The sequence below is a fragment of the Pogona vitticeps genome, chromosome 2 (assembly GCF_051106095.1).
Source record: "Pogona vitticeps strain Pit_001003342236 chromosome 2, PviZW2.1, whole genome shotgun sequence".
NCBI lineage: Eukaryota > Metazoa > Chordata > Lepidosauria > Squamata > Agamidae > Pogona > Pogona vitticeps.
Genome location: NC_135784.1, coordinates 156912416 through 156928942, shown reverse-complemented (window position 1 = coordinate 156928942; position 16527 = coordinate 156912416). Strand labels below are relative to the sequence as shown.

At 41.6% G+C, this 16527-nt stretch overlaps 1 long non-coding RNA gene across 2 annotated transcripts; it reads right to left on the bottom strand.

Annotated features, from left to right (window-relative positions):
• Window positions 1-541: 541 nt before the first annotated feature.
• On the bottom strand, window positions 542-11723 carry LOC140704160 (uncharacterized). 2 transcript variants are annotated; one of them, XR_012083290.2, is made up of 5 exons: window positions 11630-11723; window positions 10246-10351; window positions 9368-9502; window positions 6691-6800; window positions 542-5150 (listed from the first exon to the last, which is right to left on the bottom strand). It is a non-coding gene; the product is annotated as an uncharacterized LOC140704160 (long non-coding RNA). The 2 variants fall into 2 exon arrangements; XR_012083289.2 differs by lacking the exon at window positions 11630-11723 and having other exon boundaries at window positions 10246-10943.
• Window positions 11724-16527: the final 4804 nt, after the last annotated feature.

The following is a 16527-nucleotide window of genomic DNA, read 5'->3' as shown; positions in this document are numbered from 1 at the left end:
GGAGGAAGAACAGTCAAGGGTGCTGGATAATCTCCTATTTCTAAGAGTCTAAGGATGTGAACAAGGCACCTGGCCAAGCATCTGCCACCAGCATGCCTTCTTCCTGCTATTATTTCTATCTGCTGCTTGGCAGATCTTGTTGAGAAGGGTGAGTAGTGCATTTGGCTGCCTTAAAGAAATTTGTGGCATGATGGCTCGACTGAAAGGAGTGCTCTTGGACGCAGAAATTTGAACGACTATGGACCAGTGACTAATGTCTTCTTTGTGGTTGTCAGCCATTCCTCTTCTGGATAAAAATGAGGTTCCACATCCATGTGTCTTAGTATACAGCCCCACTTACGCTGAGGCTCCCAAATGATTTTAATCATCTGATCTGGCAAGCTGTAACACATATGCCAGGCTGACTTCCTATGCAGCCACAGTGCTCAACCCACAGTACATGGGGCACATGCTATCCATCCCCAAGGGACTGGTGAATGAATCCTGCCTTCTCCACCCATGCTCAAGAGCAAATAGTATCATTGTTTATATAATCCCTAAAATATTGGTTCAACCCAAAGGGGTGGGACTAAGAAAGAGAGAAAGAGCAAGGCTATGAGTAAGAGATTTGAATCAGAAAGAGCAGGAAAGCTGAAGAGGCCAGAGCTGCTATGGCCCTTGCCCAACTTGGTCTAGGGTTTTGAAGATTCTGCACATGGAGCTGATCTTTCTGTTATAGATACCCAACCCAGTTGAGGAAGATATCTTGGATTTGTATCTGAATTTGAATTCAAAAGGATGCTTGAACTTTGCAATGCTACAAGCAACTTCAGTATTAGTGGTACTGTATAGCCAAGGACTTGGGTGCACAAATTGTAGCATTTTGTCGTTACAATTGCTCATGTCTATTATATAACTGTAAGAATGGACTCATGTCAAGAAATTGTGTTTGCAAGGTTCTGCAGTGGATATCTGAATAAATAAATATCCTCCTAGAACTCACAAGTGTTACATTTGCACATCACTACCGGTGAGGCAGTAGCAAACCAGACCACAGTGGTTGGGAAGGAGAGCCAGCTAAAGTTGCCTCCTCCTTATGGTGGCTCAGATGCAGCTGGGATCCCCCGCTGATGTGATGGTAATGGTGGAGAAGCAGGGAATAGCGCTTGAGGCAACTAAGAGGCTGGAGGAAGAGACTTCCTCTAGTGACCCTGCAGCCACACCTCTTCCAATACTATGCAACTCATGTAGGAGTTTCACTGGAATGGGGGCAAGGTGAAAGCTTTCCTACCCATCTGACTGACCCCGAGCCTCCTTCCTGACACCTCTCTGTATGTACAGCACACATGCTTGCCCATGCATGGGCATGTCTGTAAGCACCCAAGTGCACATATACACAGGCAGCTCTTGGCCATGTTAACATCAGCTTGCTGTTGATCTGTTCTCCATGGCCCAGACGACTATTTATCCTACCACATAGGTCTTGGACACTTACAAATGCATTGGCCAGTCCTCCCCTACTGATGAGGAAGGAGGTAGATTAGAATAACAGTAGCCTGCAGATGTATGGATATGGGATATATTCCACACCAAGGCCTAGGCCTAAGGCTGTTAAAGTGAGATTTTTTCGTCTTCACATAATCAAAGAGTGGCACTCGCCTCTCACGTGTAGTTAAGGTGGAAGATAAAAAATAATAATGCATCAATGCAGTACCATTTTGAGTTAGGAGGAGTGCTGATCAGGAGTATGACGTTCATTATTTTACAGTTCCAGCCTCAGCTATAACTTCTTGCGTTAAAACAATTAAAATTATTTTTATTATTCAAAAATACAAGACATGGTTTTTGACTGGTACAAGTTTTAACCAAAAACCTAAGTTATCAGTTAAATATTGGTATAATACGTATGTTGTCCCTTGTGATGCCATTTTTTGCAGACACATTGGTGTTATTTCAGAGATACACAGCTGGTTCTACTATTTGATAAAATTCTGCAATATTGTTCCCAAGGCCCCATTGACTATTGGGGGGGCATCCAAAATGTGTTTCCTCCACAAGTGAGATGTTTCGATTGCCAGATCTCTTTATTTTGTTAATTTTTCCAATTCTTTCTCTTCAACTCTGGCATCCTCTAGAATTGCAAGGTCAATGATCCAGACATGTCTTCGTTCTATTAGGGTTATGTCTAGTGTGTATTGTGCTCAAAGTGTCTGTCCGTTTGAATCCAAACGTTCCACAAGCTCTTGACTTGATCCTTTTCTGACACCTTCTCTAACCAATGTTTCCATGGATACTCGGATGCTGGCAAATTATATTTTTTACATAGTGACCTGTGTATTAATTTTGCTCCTCTATCGTGCATTACTTTGTAGTGTTTCTGTGCAGTCTTTGGGGTTTCACAGATGAAGTGTGACACAGTTTCATCTTTCTCTTGGCAGAGTTGATATCTTGCTGTTTGCACTAATTCCTTTATTGTTGTTGTGATCCACTGTTTCCACACAAGCAAAAGCTGGAAAAAGTAATTTGAAAAGGGAAGATTGTGTGTCTGGTTGTCCACTAGATGTCACTGTTCCTGCATACAAATAAAATCTTCACCCATCAAAATTTCAATTAAAAACAACACCAAGGCTGTAACTGTAGTCCTTTGCTTTGGAATATATCAATTAATTTATCCCATTTCTTTTTGCAATGGGAAAAAATTGTCATTTTGCTGAGTAATATCTGTCCTTTGGCACAGCGATCCATAATGTAACCACTGAGCACAGCCCTTTCATTTGTAAATGGTTTCATTCTGTAAAAGCCTTTCCATAACTTGCAAGGAAACTTTGGTAAACTTTGGTTTACAAGCCATGGGTAGCAAAAGGGGAAATGGTCTCTTGCCTTGTATTCCCGGTTATTTGCACGAGCATTTGCTTGGACATCAGCTCCACCATTTGGAGTTTTCTTTTTACCCTTTCAGATGCTAACCTGGTTGCTGTACAGTATTGGGTTTCATATTGCTATTATTCTGCAAAGGAGCAACCCTGAGCATCAACACAAACAGGCACAGGTGTTCCTTACTGAGGACTAGCCACATGTGATAAATACTTCCTCCCCTTTTTTTCCCTTGGAGATGCTTTTAAAAAACACACTTGTCATTGCCCAGTGCCAGAAGAACATCAGAATAAGTGCCAGGGGAGCGTTTTTGGAATGCCACAAATTATTGGCCCTCTCTTTGGTGCTCACTTGCTTAATTTTTAAAGGGTTGGGGGTGACTGAAGAACAATGCCAGATGAAGAATGGAAGGATCAAGGAAGCTAATGTGGAATAAGGCAGTCTTTTTCATAGACATGTCCTAGCTCTTTATGGCTTTGTTAGCAAACACCTTAAACAACACTTGGAAACAGAACAGCAAGGCGTGCATCTCCTTTAGGATCAAAATAGGTGCCACAATAAACCTGCTATCAGAAGCAGAGTTCCTTTAAGAGGTTAACTGCATGCTTTTATTGTATCTCAAAGCTTCATAATTTGACACACAGCAAGTCAGCTTTCTTTTTCTTTGCTGACTGGTCATCAGGACATAAGCACCAGGCTTCCTTTGCACTCTGCTGATGTGACAGTTTGAAGAATCACATCTTTGGAGGGAAAATGTTTTATTACCTTTTGATTACAATGCGAACAGCCTCATCTAGTTCAGCCCTCAGATACTGATGGGGTACATATTGTTGAACAGATGTCATTCTTAACAGCTGTTTGTTTATATATCTCTTCCCATTTTAAAATCTCAAAGTGGTGAAACCTCACGACACCCCCCCCCCCTTTTGTGGAACTAAGAGGTGCAGTCTCTGGGTCAGAAGTGAAAAAACTTTACTTCATAAGGTTATTCACGGTTCAGTTGAGAATTGATCTTTTTCTGTCTCTCCTAGGCTTGAGATAGCTCCCAAACAGTACAACAGACAAAGATCAAAACAAGAAAAATAAGAAACTAGCAATATCCATTAACCTCTGTGGACTCTCATATATCAAAAGGAACTAGTGCACAAAGCCTAGACAGGGTCTTTATCTGCCTCTAAGCCAGCAGCCTCTGCTTATAATCTTCATTCCATGTATTTATTTGTTTATTGAACTTCTTAGTATCTTGCCTTTCCTTCCTCCTCCCTCCCCCATTGGGACTTAAGGCAGTTCACAGAAGACTAAATTTGACCAGAAAAAAGAAAAGGAAAGGAAAGAAACAAATGCAGTGGGTTTAGTTTTTACACTAGGGTAAGCGACAAGCACATCATTTGCTGTAGTTAATTGATGCCAGTTCACTTGGTGTCAATTGTGTTCTTGGTCATATGCAGATTCTAGCTTCACCAATTAAATTATAAATTGTTTCAGCTCATTTTCCCATTCCTGGAAATACATCAGTAATGCAGAGACCTGATTCTGGCAGCCACTGAGCAACCAGACCTGCTGACAAAGCCACGTTTAGTGCCTGAAAATGTATCCAAAATCAAAGTAAGTTAATTTGCAAATTATGTTAAGATGAAAAAAAGCTCAGGCTGTGGCAATCACACACTTTCTGCCATTAAAGAATCAACTCTTCTAATCACATGCTACATATAACATTTCTATTTGTCCACTTCGTTCATGCCTGTACTGGGAATATGACATGAACTACATGGAGGTATTTATCATTATCAGTTGCACAATATCTTAAACTTACATGGTTGGATGAACAGGGGGAGCATGGACATGCAATAAAAGGCAAGGACAGAGTTGGCCTGCAATAACTTCTTTACAATGAAGAGCATAACATTTAACAATACATTTAAAATTGGTTTGCATACTGCACAATGATACACATTCTTGTTTCTAGGTTATGGCATGGAATGGCGGACTTTAACACATCCTACTGTATGTGAAAAAAAGTACTGGAAATGTAAGTTTATAAGAGTATTGGTTCAGGACAGTGACTGACAGAGAATACTAAAATAAATGAATAAATTAAAAATAAACCATATCTGATAAATCTGTGAAGATTTTCAGTCATCCAGGCGAGGTTATCTGGAAGTTGAGTCATGGCAACTGGATTTTTTTCTGATTAAGTTCAAATGTTTTGCTACTCATACAAGTAGCTTCTTCCATCTGAGGAGAGTTCATAGGAGATCCGATAAATAACATACACAATGCCAGAATACTTGGGAGACCTAATGAAAAATGAAAAGTACAGATTGTTATGTATGATCATTCACGATAAAATATATTGGGGGGGAAGTGTATGAAAGAAAAGATATCCCATCCAAGGCCGGTAAAGACATGATGATGTTCTTCTTCCAGTAGATTCAAAAAGGAGAAGGAAGAAGAAGTGGGCAAACTTCCTCCATGCTCTACCTGGCTCCACCCTGTTGCTGCACAGGTGCCACAGATCTAGGTTGCCACTATTTATTTATTTATTTATTTATTTATTTATTTATTTATTTATTTATTTATTTATTTATTTATTTATTTATTTATTTATTTATTTATTTATTTATTTATTTATTTATTTATTTATTTATTTATTTATTTATTTATTTCCTTCCTTCCTTCCTTCCTTCCTTCCTTCCTTCCTTCCTTCCTTCCTTCCTTCCTTCCTTCCTTATTTGGACTAAGGAGATGGAGGCATTATTAACCAATGTGATTCCACCATTTGGAAAGGACTGTCCGGCAGCCAGGAAGCAAGGAGAAGCTATGAGCAGAGAGCAGCTAAGAATGCAAGGGAGAAAGGAATACCACTGAATGGAAGAGAAGCCAGAGTCACTACCTCCTTCTCTCTCTCTCTCTCTCTTTGACACACAGCATGGAGCTCTTCTTGTCTGCATGGAATGCAGCAGAGTCTTAAAACAAGGGGCATCTCTTGCTGCTAATTACGGAAGAACACTAGCATGATAAATTTTAATTTACAAGTCCAATGGAAGACCCTTTAATTTACTGGGAAATGACAAGGCGTCTGTGGCCAATGTGTGTAAAATTTACTCTTTTCTACCTGAGTTGCACGCCACTGGATATTTACTCTGAGTCTGAGGGTGTATTTACTATTCATTCAGTGTCACAGCCCATCAAAGAAGCTTACTCAGGGTAGGATGTGTTGGTGTCTCACGCTTCTAAATATGAAACTTTCCTGACTTTGGAATGGGGGCGGGGGTATTTCCAAATGTTTCACAAAGAAACACATTCCTGGATTTAGGATTAAATAAGGGCATGTGGATTTTGGCAAAAAGTGGTAGAAATACGTGAGGGAATTTTGGAATATTCTGCACTGTTTGTATGCAAATTGGCCAGGTTTTGACCAACAGGGTTAAACTCTCCTCTTGACCATGAGCGTTTCAGCCTGAGAATTTTAAAGCCAACTCAAAATTCCAGTTGGAGAAAGGCAGGCTCAGAATGATCAATACGTACAAACTTACAGAATGATCAATAGGTACAAACTTGCAGATGCCAGAGAACTGGTAGGAGGAAGGAGAATGCCAAATAAGAATATTGAACCTACATCAGTTCCTCTTGTTAATGATTTGTCTCCAGGTTCAATTTCAATTGCTAAAGTTTATCTGAACAGTCCGGTGCCTGGTTACCAAAGAGCTCCTTTGCCCATATTAAACTTCCCAAAGTTTCAAGATGTTATAAATCAAGTTCCCTGCTGCAGTTTTACTTCTGGAGGGTTTTCCCTGCTCCATTTTTTAACAAAGGACCAATTGAAGGGGTTCGTACCTGGGTGCCTTTGACTTGAAAATGAACTCCCACGGGAAGTGCTGTGTTACTAAATTCCACACACCAAAATGAACACTCGAAGGAGGGGAACACCATACTCTCAGCAAGAACTGAAATACACAGAGAGGCAGGGAAAAGGTGTGGATCTTTTCAGATTAAATCTTGCGTCATCTGGTTAGTGGGAAAGCAACTGAAATGACTTCTGCTGAAAAAGATAATGTTACCGAAGCGATTCCCCATGTAGACAAGACCTCAGGAGCTTTGTGGCTGATATTTTCACATCAGTCCCACCAGAGAAATAAAGAGTTTTCAGGTGTTCTTCATTCTTCATTTTATTATTATTATTATTATTATTTTCTGCAGAACACTCACTACTTAAAGAGTCTCAAAATAGTATTTGCTACTCCCATATATAGCTCTGGAAGGTGTATATATGAGCATATGCTTGCTTGTGGGTGGTATTAATATTTGATCTTTCTAGTTTTATGGCAGGAATAAACCTATTCCTCTTTGATCCCATTTTACTGTTCAGTGCCTTTGCACTTTCTTGAGACCCAGAAAAAAATATAGATTTCTTTTTATTGTATGTTGTACATCTGTTTTTCTTGGAGAGCAAATATTTCAAATATTAAATTGGCTTTAGGGGTAGCAAATGTTTTAGCAGCAGCACTGGAAGTAACCAAAGTTGCTCCAATAACTTAACCTGTTGTTCTGTACCATTCAATTACTGTGTTGCAATACAATATAGCCATGGGGCCCCTGCATTGTGAAAAGTAGAATAATGGCCTAGATAAGGATATTAGATTTCACTATGGCTTGATTATCACACAAAAAGTGTAGCTGGGTTTTCTAAGTTTAGGCAGTGTGAGTCCCACCCAGGTGATCATTTTTCTTGACCTGTGAAGGTCATTGTCATCATCATTGTCATCATCATCATCATCATCATCATCTTATGGATTACTCATATCTTTTCCACCACATTATCAATTCTAGACATCTCCAGTTTAAAAAATATACTTCAGGCAAGTTATCACAGATGAACCAATTGATTTTTTAATAAGCTGTATATTGTAACTCTGGATAAGGAACAAAGGACAATGTACCTTACAGAAGATGGAGTTCTATCAACAACCAGCCTCAAAAGTGCAGAAAATACAAAGATTGCAAAGTACCAAACATTAAGGAAAGGAAATTAAAAGAGTATGGAAACAAGATTGGGTCATCTTCCTCCCCATACTAATTTCAGCAAGTGGAGTCATTCTAAAACCTTTAATTGCCAATTTAAACAATTGCCAATAGCTGCTAATCTGCTTCTTGAAATAAAAAAAAAGCATTTATTTAGCAAATTTACCTCATCCATAATTTTTTAGGATCTGAGTCCTACTTTTTAGGTTTAATCTATGCATCTACTCCTTATACAGCAATGCTGAGAAACAAGTGTATTTATAATAATATTATAATTGCATGCCATCAAGTCAATTCCAATTTATGGCAACCCTCCGAGGTCCCTTTTTCTGCTGGTGTTCTAGTTGGAGTTGACTGTGCAGCTTGACCAAGGCTATACAGGTGGCAGGGTGTATAACCCTGTCAGCCACATACACTCCAGGTGTACAATAGATCTAAAGCAGTGGTCCCCAACCATGGGCCTCCAGATGTTATTGGACTACAACTCCCAGAAGCCTTCACCACCACCTCTGCTGGCCAGGATTTCTGGGAGCTGAAGTCCAAGAGCATCTAGAGGCCCAAGGTTGGGGACCACTGATCTAAAGGACCAAAGAGGTCTTTGATAACAGGGAATTGCATTTTCTCTGCTTTTTACCTCCAAGTTGGGTAAATCAATCCTATTAAGATACATTTTATTTTCATGTTTTGCAACACTATTTCTAATAAATAAATAGTTGTGTAAATAAACATAAATTTACTGATCTCAGAAGGATGGAAGGCAGAGTCCACCTTGAGCTGACTACCTGAGTCCTTTGGGATCAAACTCAGGTTGTGAGCAGAGTCCCGACTTTGGTACTGCAGTTTAACCACTGTGTCATGAGGCTCTTCACCAGAACTTGGTAGCGGTTCTTGCTGTCACGCACAACATGACTGATTGCACTAAAAATATGTCCGTGGGTAGCAATGTGTAGCCTGCATAATTAAATTGTAAACTGCCCAGAGAGTGTTTTAAATGTCATGGGGCAGTCTATAAACAGCATACGTAGTTTGCTTTGCTTTCTCAACAATGGTGATTCACAGGTGGGATTTATGCCACTGAATTTAACCATAGTGCTCATAAGTAATAGGATTCTAACTGTTATTTACGACATAAATTTCAGGTGAACAAATGAACTTGTTAACATATGAGAGAAGACACAAAAGGAGAGGCATTTGTATTATACATTTTCAGTTGAGGAGAACTGAGATGCCCACAAACAGTCCCTTTGCGTCAGCTTAGGCAATTACACCGGGCAGAAAGTGGCATGTCAGCCAAATCAGAGCAAAAATAAACCACCATTGCTGGCTGAACAAAGAGAGGCAATTCCCCACTGAAAAGCCTGGCTTTTTCTGACCTTAGCTTTATATATTGTAGTTGCTGGTTTTTAGTTTTATTTCAACCATGCCTAATCCGAGGCAAACTGTGGGATCAATGAGCAATGTAGTTGCCACAATCTCATTGCATAGTACTTACTGCTAGGTATATATGCACCATCATGTGCCCATCCAGCAACATACACATCAGCAGGGTCATCATAATAACGGTATGTCAGAATCTTGAAATTGCTTGCCCAGAAGTAATTTTTCCACAAATGTCTGGTACTGTACTCTGTAAAAGATTTCGAAATATTCTATGTCACTGAACTTCTAGTCTCCACTCCATCTCTGGAAATGGAACAATATTAATCTTCTACGACAGCAGGTATAAAGGCTGTACAGCGCTTTAAATTAAAAAGTGCCATAAGTCTAACACTATAGTAAAATATATATATATGAACATATTCATGTGTACAGTATGTGTATATTTATGGGTGTGTGTCTGTGTACACACACACACACACACACACACACACACACACACACACACACACACACACGAACATGGTTAAACATGAAAATATGAACTTGGATTGCAGGTTTGGATAGAAGCTTAGCTGACGAAGAGCCAGCCTTTTGGGAAAAAACTTTATTACAGTACACAAAGACACATAGAGAACAACATGAGAAAGAGAAAAGTACTTGTGGGCTGTGGGCTAGTTTCAGGCTTATCTGGACATTTGGCCTATTGAACCCACTGATTACTCAGTCTCTCTCTCTCTCTCTCTGTGTTTGGATCATACCTGCCCCTGTCTATTAGGATCACCAAATTAAGGGGGATTGTTAGGCTGGACATTTGCACACATTGTGCTGGGTAGTTCCCATTTACTTTCATTGTGTTTTATTTATTTATGGGTCTCAGTTCCCCTCCCCCAATTCACTTCACATCTACCCTACTATGGGACTATAAAGCTCTGACAATTTTTGGAGACTTTTACAGTACACACAATTACAGCTGGTTCATAACCATCTCACCTGTCATTCCTCTGTTCTATGGAATTCTGGGATTTGAAGTTAGTTGAGGTGCTAAAAATTCTCTGCTGGGGTTGAGGGATGTGCTCTGGTGGAGACTGCAAAGTACCTTAAGCAAACAATGAATTCTAGGATTTTGCACATTTCAAAGTGGTGTCGAAGTGCCGTAACTATAAAGTTTCAGATACTCTGTCAAGGTGACTACCCACAAAGTAGTGACCATTTCTGTTTATGCCCTAAGGTGATACTCAACAGAAAATGCCAACATATGAACTCTTCTTTCTACATTGGCATATAAACCCAGTCTTCTGATGGGTGATCGGGATAAGGCTGTAGTAATCTTTTAGGAGAGCAAGTTCAGTGTAGTAGATAAAGAGAGGGTCTAAGACTCAGGACACCTGGGTTTGAGTCCTTATCAGCCAGGGCAACTCACTGGGGGTGAACAACGGTGAAGCCACTCCTTCACTGTCTCATGTATCATTAAAACCTTATTAGGGTTGCTGTAATTCAGATGGAATTTGACAGCATGTCACACACAGAGCCCTACATTGGGGAAATAAGTGAATAGTACACTCAGCCTGTTTGAGTGTTCAAAACACTGTGTGTGTGTGTGTGTGTGTGTGTGTGTGTGTGTGTGTGTGTGTGTGTGTGTGTGTGTGTGTGTGTGTGTGTGTGTGTGTGTGTGTGTGTGTACTTCGAATAGGCCTGACCAAATCCCATTTTTACGAGACACAACCAGAGCATGGGATGAGACTGAGCCAACCAACGTCTCAGGAACATCGGGAAAGGATTATTGGCCGTGGAGAGATCCAGGGTTCACCTCACACCAGGCCACAGTGTGAGACAGCCAGATGCCAAATGGCTCACCACCAGCTCCTCTGGCTGGCACAATCTGCCATGTGATGGAAGGGTGTGTTTGTGTGTGTTTGTGATCTTTCCTCCCCAATTGGCACAGGTCGTCTATGGATTGTGTGCTTCTTTTAATAGTCCTGGTTCCTTCAAAATGGTGCAAAGAGCTACCCTGCTGAAAAGGCATTGCAGGGCCTTCCTTTATGACACCCTCAGGACCGTTTCTTGGGTGGATTTCTCCTAAATGCCTGTGCCTGCCATCACCCCTGCCTTTATCCCTGATAAATACAGATTCAGCTCCCTGAAGGCTTTGGCTAAAGGAAAGCATCCTTGTGGCTCCGTCCTGGGCTCTAGATCTGTTTTACCTGAAGCTGCTCTTAGACGGGGGGGGGGGGCGGTTAGGAGAAAAGGGGGCCTCCTTCTCAAACACCCCAGGCTGTCCCTCCCTGGAGCCTCACCCAGCCCTTTTCTCTTTCCTGTCATTCCTATGTTCCCCCCACCCACCCGCACCCCATCCCAGCCTCCACTTCTTCCCTACTCAACAACAGGATGCTCTCTTCAGCTCTTTCTCTCTCCTTTTTCCCTCCCGCATCTGGAGGTGCAAACAAACCCGGAGCCACTCTGTCTGCCTGCTGCAGCTCTCCATTTAAAGAAACAGACACACATTTCTCACCGAAGAACAGTTAGGTAAACAATAATATTTTTTTAACACAGAAAGTAACTCAGCGTTCGCAGCGTGAAGTCAATGTGTCTAGTAAACCCCAAACTAATTTTAGGAGGATGGCATCTAGGGGAGAGGTTGCTTCCCTGCCTCCCCTGCCACCCCCCCACCCCCGCCTCTTTCATTGACGTTTGTGAAACTTGTGGCTACAAGCATTTGCTGGTCTGGGGCAAAAGGGAGACAAGGCAGCGGGTGGGTTTAAAAATAGGTTGATTTGAAGGGCTGGAGGAAGCTTCCTCTGCTGCTGGTGAAGATCTTCAGAGTGTCTGCTGAGATTAAGGCTAGTCCATATTGGCATTTACTCAATAGTCCAAGTGTGGGTGTCACACCATAAATTAGCACAGAGTTACTGTTCTGCACTACAAGTCCCAGAATTCGTCCAGGTAGCATGGCTAGTGACAGTCAGGTGCACATGCTCAGCATCCTCTGCTAGTGGTAAGGTGAAGAAGACATCAGAAGCCCCCACTTCCATTTTAGATTCACCACAAATTAGTATTATTTCATTTAAAGTGCTAGAGGCGGGGGGGGGGGAACCCTAAATGCAGGAAAGCAAACTGTGGTTTGTTGAAACAAGCCAGCTTCACCATCCACCCCCATGGTTGAAGCTGATTTGTTTAGAATGGTCTACACTTACGATCAAACACTGTTCTCTCTGGATATGTTCAGAAGTCACAGTGAGCTGTAACCTGCATAAACAAAACATGAAAACGTGAACTTCTTGCATCAGCTAGGGATGAATCAAACGAGAAAAAATTTCTCCATTTTCAAAAATTTGTGGGCATTTGTTTTAGATTCTCTCAGCATATATACCTTTTCCTCCCAGGTTCACAAATGAGTTCTCTTTATTTTGTGTTGGAGAAAGACAGGCCTTTAAAGAAAAACCTTCCTGCATGCCAAGCAAGGGCTAATTCTGTGAAATCCGTGTGTCTATATGCACATACACATATAGTTATGAGGAATTACAGGATTCACTTTAGCACCTACAGGTCAGGGTTAATTATGTGACTCAGGAAGAAGACAGAGTGGCCTGCTGGGGTTGGGGAGGTAAATCATCATCATCATCATCATCATCATCATCATCATCATCATCATCATCATCATCATCATCATCATCATCATCACCCTATGCCATGAAGCTCTGACTTCTGGCAACACCTTCCAGGGTTTTCTAGGGGAAGGGTCGTCAGGAGTGGTTTCCCATTCCCTTCTTCTGGGGGCACCCTGGAACTGTGCAGCTTGCCCAAGGCTACACAGGATGGCTCTTCTCTCTGGAGGCACAGGAGGGAATCAAGCTTCCAACCTCCTGCTCCATAGCTAGACACTTAAATCATTGAGCCAGCTACAGTGAACTAGCCTTCACATATTTCATTTATGTGCTATAATAATAATGTGCTGTCAAGTCAATTCTTACTTATGGTGACCCTTTTCAGGGTTTTCCAAGTAGGGAATACAGTACTAAGAAGTGGTTTACCATAACCTTTCTTCTGGGGGCATCCTGAGACTGTCCAGCTTGCCCAAGGCCACACAGGCTGGCTCTATTAATAGGAGGCACAGTGAGGAATTGAACTCCAAACCTCTGGCTCTGCAACCAGATACCTAAGCCACTGATCCATTTTGTGCTTTAACAGCATTTTATTACCTTTTACTGGAGTGACCAAATTGGTCCCATTCAAGACCTAGATTGTTTTGTTTTTGGAAACAGGTGCAATACACTATCTGCCATTCGAAGTTATGCTGAATTTCTTTCACATGCATGGCTCATTTGAGGTCAATTTTAATTTAAATTGAATTTTAATGTGACAAAGGTAAAGACAGAATTCTGCTGGAGGAGTTCTCAGAAGGGAACCCCTTGAAACTTCCATCAGCACCCTGAGATCTGGCCATTCTAGCTGGAGCTGAACATGGGGAAGCACACAACATACTTCAGCAGAAAGAGCTGCGTCACTCTTCCTGGACGTCTCCTTTTGTCCCACCAATGGCATATGTTTTCCATGTGATTTGGTATTACAGCTGGAATCAGATTTTGGCTTTTATGTTTGAGATGCTGTAAAAGTGATATGAAAACTTTGCCTGGTGATGGCTCTTTCTTTGACATAGGATTACCATCATTGTCATGAAGCAGTGAACATGCATGTGTGAATGTCCCTTTATCCAGTGAACTCACTGACATTTGATGACGATTATGTGGATCTGACATTAGATCCAGACTAGGGAAAATCAATGCCTCTCTTTCAGAGTGGGGTAGCAATGGGGCTTAGTTAATTTCAATGAAGTGGGGCTAATTTGCCTGGATAAGTCCAACAAGCTATAGGTTTTCTACAATGGTTCATTTGATTAAAAAAAGTCCCTGCAAGTCAGAAATGACCAATCTTTAAAACAGAGGAAAGACCCATGGAGTGCAATATTCCTTTCTCACCAGACACCTCATCTGCAGACCCACGAGTGGACCATGAGCGTGACAGCACCTTCCTGCTCCGTTTTGTCAGCAGCTTGTGTTCAAAGCCCAAAATCCCATGGAAGCAAACTGGGCCCTGAAGGCTAGCCATAGCAGTGATGTTTGCACGTTGCCGGCTGCTGCTTTGCTCCTCCAGTCATTTGACTAAATGTGTGATCGGTTGCACAACCAGAGAATGACTGGCATTGTGACAGGCGGGCACCAGAGTGGCTCCCATTGCTTCTGATATTGTGTAAGGAACGGGATTATTTCTACTGATACTGGAGATAATGTAGCACAGCCGTAGCCATCATGACTAGCGGCCCTTGATAGCTTTCTCCTCCATGAACTCACCTCATTCCTTTCAAAGCCATCTGATCTGATGACCATCAGTCACCACATCAATGTTAAAGTGAATTAAATCTGGGGAATAGTATTTTTTCCTTGAGATTTAGTTAATCAGCGTGATGGATTAAGTTATACAAAGGGATAAGATGGGTTTTTTGCATGCCATTAGTGTACCTGGTACTTTACTGAGCAACAATGTGAAAACACAACCTGAAAAGAGAAACATGTAATTTGGAGCAGGGGTGGTCAACTTTCAGGGGGTCATGGGGCTATGCTGTCCTGAAGTGCTACCTTCCACCCATGATTTTAAGTTTCCTCTATGCTTAGCTCTCATCTTTTTGGCCAGTCATGTCCATAAAGCATCTAAGGCATAGTTGGGTGACGTGCACCACCCTGGTCTGTTTTATAGCCCCAGCACCCCCGCCCCCCCACCAAACGTGCATGGGGGCATTGTATAGCCAAATGAATTGATGAATCAAAAATTGCTAAAAAATCATTGAGTCATGTTCGTTGGGGGCATTGATTTGTATGAATATGAATTAACAAATTAGCAATTTTCAAAATTAATTGGGTGATTTGTTTCTTAATTCGTGCCCATCTCTACTTACCACTTATCGAAGGGGTGGAACTGATCACTCTGACTCATTATCAGGGGCTGACTGGCTCTTTTCCCTTCCACAAATGAAACTGAGTAGAATTTAGTGGGTGTGTGTGTGTCTATATGTCATTGTCTTCCATTTGTTTCACCCTTCCATGGTTTTCCACTGTGTCTCCCACCTTTTCACACACAGAGAGATAGAAACAAGTGGTGAGGGACATACTTAACTCTGTTTCTATCACGTGTACAGTACTTTTAATCTTAGTTCACATGGATCCAGCCCGTTAATCCCCTGGATGCCACCAGCTCTCTCTTTGTGCATGTTAAAGCACATGGGCAAGCTGTAGTGCTGATGGGCATCCTATATATAAGCTTTGCCACTAAAGAATCCCTGATAAGCTTCCAAGAATGTTTGCCTTTCCCAATAAACAGACTTCAAAAACCATAACTTTAGGCAAGGAGAATTATTATTATTATACTGAACAGGATCTTGCTCTTGATCTACATGTTTGCTATCTCTTCAGTCCATTTCTCCCCCCTTAAGGGCAGCCAGTGGGCATTCAGCCATTCTCATTATTCATTCATTCATAGGCCACCTTTCTCCTGAAGGATCTAAGGGGGCTTACAGTACTGTATTAAAAGAAACAAAGTTAAAAGCAAAAAATAAATTATTGCAATATTTAAAAGCATTGAACAGATACTGTATTAAAACTCATAATGAGAGCAATATTAAAAAGATAAGCAAAACAGAGAATAAAATGCTCCCTTTGAAAAAAAATCACCTTGGTCAACCAGCCATTTAAAAGAAAGTCTGCCTGAAGAGAAAGATCTTCATCTGCATGTGGGGGGGGGCAGTAAAGATGAAACCAACCTGGCCCCCTGTGGGAGGAGGTTCCAGAGTCTGGGAGCAGTGACAGAGAAAGCCCTCTCTTGTGTAAAGCACTTGTGAGGGTGGTGGGCCTGAGAGAAACGCCTCTCCTGGTGATCTTAATACCCAGGTAGGCTCATAAAGGGAGATCTGGTCTTTTAGATAGCTCGGACCCAAGCTGTTTGGGGCTTTATAGGTTAGAACCAGCACTTTGAATTGTGCCTGGAAACAGATTGGCAGCCATTGGAGCTGCTGGAACAGGAGGGTTACGTGATTCCCCAGTTCACAATATGTCTGAAGCATTTTGGACCCGCTGGAGTTTCTAAACACTTTCCAAAGGCAGCCCCCATAGAGCATATTACCGTAATCCAGCCAAGGTGTAACTAAGGCATGTGTCACCATGGCCGGATCAGACCTCTCAAGGAGTGGGTGCAGCTGGCACATTACTGTGCAAAGGCACTCCTGGT